At 33.2% G+C, this 4,419-nt stretch overlaps 1 long non-coding RNA gene across 3 annotated transcripts; it reads left to right on the top strand.

Moving 5' to 3' along the window:
* Window positions 1-364: 364 nt before the first annotated feature.
* Window positions 365-3,961, top strand: LOC124448509. 3 transcript variants are annotated; one of them, XR_006949103.1, is made up of 10 exons: window positions 365-450; window positions 1,664-1,702; window positions 1,996-2,060; window positions 2,198-2,308; window positions 2,526-2,586; window positions 2,685-2,747; window positions 2,841-2,905; window positions 2,990-3,070; window positions 3,164-3,247; window positions 3,757-3,961. It is a non-coding gene; the product is annotated as an uncharacterized LOC124448509 (long non-coding RNA). The 3 variants fall into 3 exon arrangements; XR_006949097.1 differs by lacking the exon at window positions 365-450 and adding an exon at window positions 1,414-1,452; XR_006949089.1 differs by lacking the exons at window positions 365-450; window positions 1,664-1,702 and adding an exon at window positions 1,841-1,906.
* The last annotated feature ends 458 nt before the right edge of the window (window positions 3,962-4,419 follow it).

The raw sequence follows: 4,419 nt of genomic DNA, 5'->3' as shown, positions 1-4,419 counted from the left end.
AAACGTTTCCACCTTTACATGTTGGAGATTTGAGATCGAAAGATGCAAAATCTTCTCTTGTTTTTTGACTGAACGTGTTATTCACATCAATGTTATTCCTGTTATTATTTTAAAAAATTCAAGCCAAATCCGTTTGTGAAATGCTTGCAAACCTCGACGATTCCGCCATAAGACTTTTTGCGTTTACAATTTTCATACTAAAAATTACGTCACCTACAGATAATTTACAATGTTTTGGTTGTGTATGTTGCGTATTGATAACTATCTGTTTGCTCTTAATCAATCACAATCGACATTGCATCATCATTGTGTAAAAACAATTCAAAGTCCATATTGCGCAGTTAAAAACAAAACGAAATAAATGACACGTCAGCGACCTCAATAAAGAAGAAATTTGTTACAAGCGAACGCTTTTAATATCACCAGCCATATCAAAATACATTAGTTCAAGTGAGTACCTGTACATTATCACAACATCAATCAGCAGATACATTATTCGCGACAACAGTTGGGGTTGGTAGTAACATATTTAGGTAGTCAATTAAAATTGCCTTCTACCTTTCTGGCCTTCATAGTTTCCACACTGATTTTGTGTTTTTTTTTAGAGCATTACGTCTGCTCATTGGGAGGGGAGGCTGGGCCCTCGATATTGCCAACATAAAGTAAACACTCATTGATATTTCAGTACCCAATTAAGGAGACCATCAGGACTGCCGGCCTTTGAGTGACAAATTTTTCTTAACTTTTTTAACAACCTCGATTTTGTTGACTTCGATGAACTGATCGTTCTCATCCATAGACATATATTCATCAGGAGATAGCGGAGAATATTCTTGCATCACATTTATAAAGGATGTGTTGATTTTATCGCATAAAATTTTTCATCGTTATCTAATTCTGTAGATAACATGTCTTCAATTTTTCAGTTAAATTCATAGTTTCCACTGGGTTGTTTGACCTCTTGCCACCACTTATTAGGTTTTGCATTTAGCAAAATTTGCATTTTGCATTAAATACAAAATTGTATCATCAGCATTCACATTGTGGGTTTTAAGTTTTCATCAGATAAAACACAACGCAATTGTGTAACTTTCAATATTTAATTTTTTCGTGAATACTCAAACGCTGTTTTCAATATTAAATTTGCCAAAGATCAGATTAAATGAGTAAAGGGAGAAGAAAGTGAACGTAGCTAATCTAAATATTTTTCTGCGTCTGTTTTTATTACGTTATGCATTATACCCAACAACAAGATGTTTACATTCCTCAAACAACTAAAATTTTAATCAATTGTTATTATAATCAAGTGCTATTTCATGTGACCTTGGAAAAATTTTGCATACGTATTCAGTTTTTCGTTAAAAGACTTTGTACAGAGTTCGTTTGAAAGGCGTTCGTTTCATTATAGTTAACAAAACTGTAAACATTGTTCTGCGATTTAAAAGAAAGAAAGTGAGTATTTGAAAGATCATTAGGACAAATACCTTTAGTGTTGTTCTTTTTCGCGAGATAGGGAATTTGTTATGCGTCATTTGTCAAATCAAGTGCCGCACTTATAATGTACATCTTGTTAAATTGCACTACCTTTCATTTTATCCACAGAAAACCGCATTGGAAAGAAGGATACATTAAACAAGATTTTATTCTTCTTATTCGTTTTCAGGTAGCTAATATGGCGAGAACAGAGGAATTCATTAACGAGGTACGGGAAAGATAAATTTTGTGATGATGTGATCAACCATCTTTAAAATAAGGCTTAGGAAATATTTTAAGAGTTCCATCAGGCAATGAGAACTACCAAAGTTATAGGAGTAATTTGCTTAGCTTTTCTTTTCTGCCCACGCAGGATTACGATTATTCAAACTTGCTGTCGATGATTCAATTATATATTTGCCAAGAGTTTATGGTAGTATTTGAACAAAAAAATGAAAATTAAATAAACCATGCAAACATCACATGTAAATATGTAGCAAGAAAGTTTGGTTTGTGTTATAGTTCATATGCTTCTTATGTAAGACGCAGTAGATGATCGCCAAACTATAACTGTCAACAATTGAAAGGTTTGTTGAAAATTGTGATTGTCTAACAGCGCATTATGGGTTGTCAGATGATTTTCACTTCATGATAAGAACATTATGGACCATAGTATTTGCTAGGTATTTTTTGTTCATTTTTAGCTTTCAAATTAAATTTTTAGTTACGAGAATTTGCAGATGTCATAGAAAAATCGAGAACAGCAATTGATGATGCTGATCTTCAATGTCTGATGAGCTTGAAGAAAAAATATGCACAAGTATTTACGAAATCTGTATGTACAATTTTCAAACAGTTTTCCCTTCAATCAACCATTTAAATAAACTCGCTTTTAAGGTTGAATGTCAACATGTAGTGTTATTTCGCTTGTGATTTAATGTATAGAATTTTCACTGGAAAAATGTACTTGGGCAATTATGAGCAGAAGGTTTGAAGTATTAGAGTTTAATTGTTGTTGAATTTTGTATTAACTTTTATTATGTGCACCATAGATTCTCCGGTTCCATTCCCCTCAAAACTACAAATTCTTGTTGCAGATAGTGTATTTTTAAAGTGAGTCTTTCCCTAAACAACACAGCTCTTTCGTACTTGTACATTTGATACGTTACATGTGTACATTTTATTATTGCTTGGTTATTTGTCAATTGCAGCCGAAAAATTTGCAGAAGATCAAGAGAGAAGGGCTTGCACACGAACCAGGTACAAACAGTAAGGTATGTTTATGAATTATTATGATGAATCCAAAACCTTTTATAAATTATGGTTATAGTAAATTACGAACATGCAAATTTTGGTTATGATGTCAGGATGATTTCATTTGTGGAGAGTGTCGAAAGGGGGCGAAGATATCTCTAACAATACAGTGCTTTCGGTAAAGTAACCTGTAAATTCTTCAGTGAATCTTTTGAATTCTAAAACTATGGACCAACTGAACAAAAGCTTTTTAAATAACTAGCACTGAAAAGCAAGGCTTGAGAATGTGAAAACACATTTCAGTAACTGATTGAGGAGCAACCACATTAGTTTAATAAGCTATGTAAGCTATCGGTTTGTTTGCTAGTGTTTTCCACGTGTTTTCCTGAAAAAAACCAATTGTCGAGGAATTACTAAGTCCACCTTGTTTTTTTAGAGCACAATCTTTACTCCTTCATCTTTGATGTCAAAAAAATCATTTTGGAAAAACTCGAAAGAGAATCGGCGTGGTTCTTACCAGGTAAATGTTTTGGTAACAACTTTATGATATCAAAATCATTTATCACTTGACATTCATCATCGCTAGCTGTCATTATTGATGACTATAACATATCATTTTCGTTTTATTTTATACTAAATCTTAATTTTTCACGAATACTTTTTTAGTAATAAGATCATTCCGTATTACTCCATAAGAAATATTATAGAATGGACAATTCAATTAAGAAACAATGTTTTAGCTAGGTCGATGACTAGTTTATCACATCATTTGTCAGCTGTAAGATAGCGTTTTAGCCCAGCCAAAATAGTAAGTTTCAATTTTAGTAAAGTTATTTTCCAAAAAAATGTGACAAAAACGTAACGATAATTTACCACTTAAGTGATCAAGGAGGCATCTAGGTTACTCGAATAGAGCAAAACTTAAGAGCCGTACGTTTAGAAGGATAAACACAACTTCCAAATATTTGCCCCAAAAATGGACTTGTTACATAGCTATGTGTTTCACTCTGTGACGAAAATTTGTTTTAGGTATTCAAACTTGATACGAACAAAGCTTTATGTTGTAAATACGCACCATGTGCTAGGAATTGCATGAAACATTTACTATATATCGAAGAAACGGGTTTATGTCCTGGACAGGTGGATCAAAAATTGGGTCAGATTTCGTTAGGGACAAAATTCTTGGAGGATCTATGGGAAATCTTGGAGGAAATTTTACCACTTGAGGAGATACCAAAAGAAATTGCTAGAGCTGATGAGTGAAATATTAGAGAAGCTTCAGAAAACACCTGTGCTGCCATGTACACAGGTGCTTATTGCCCTACAAGAAGAACAATTCTTAGAGTCAATATACAATAGTGACTTTGGCGATGACAAACTCATTGATAATGCAAAAAAGAAGTTCAAAGAGAGTAAGCGTAAGGCAGGAATTTTGCTTTGTGTTACTGACAAAATGAGTCATGGTCTAATTTTAAAAAGGGACGAGGAAGGTGAACAAGTGAATTTGTATGACTCCACAATTGATGAAGACAAAATGGTGGATTTTGGAATTATTCACAGCTTACAAGTTCTTGTCTTGGAGGATGAGAAACCTCTCATTGATAAGAAACCTCTCATTGATAAGAAACCTCTTATTGCTAAACAATGGTCCAAATTGAAAATGTGCTACTGTCTAAAAGACTATCTTGAAGC

Source organism: Xenia sp. Carnegie-2017, unplaced genomic scaffold (assembly GCF_021976095.1).
Source record: "Xenia sp. Carnegie-2017 unplaced genomic scaffold, XeniaSp_v1 HiC_scaffold_13, whole genome shotgun sequence".
Lineage (NCBI taxonomy): Eukaryota > Metazoa > Cnidaria > Anthozoa > Malacalcyonacea > Xeniidae > Xenia > Xenia sp. Carnegie-2017.
The sequence above is the reverse complement of the archived record's forward strand: the minus strand, read 5'-3'. Positions and strand labels throughout refer to the sequence as shown.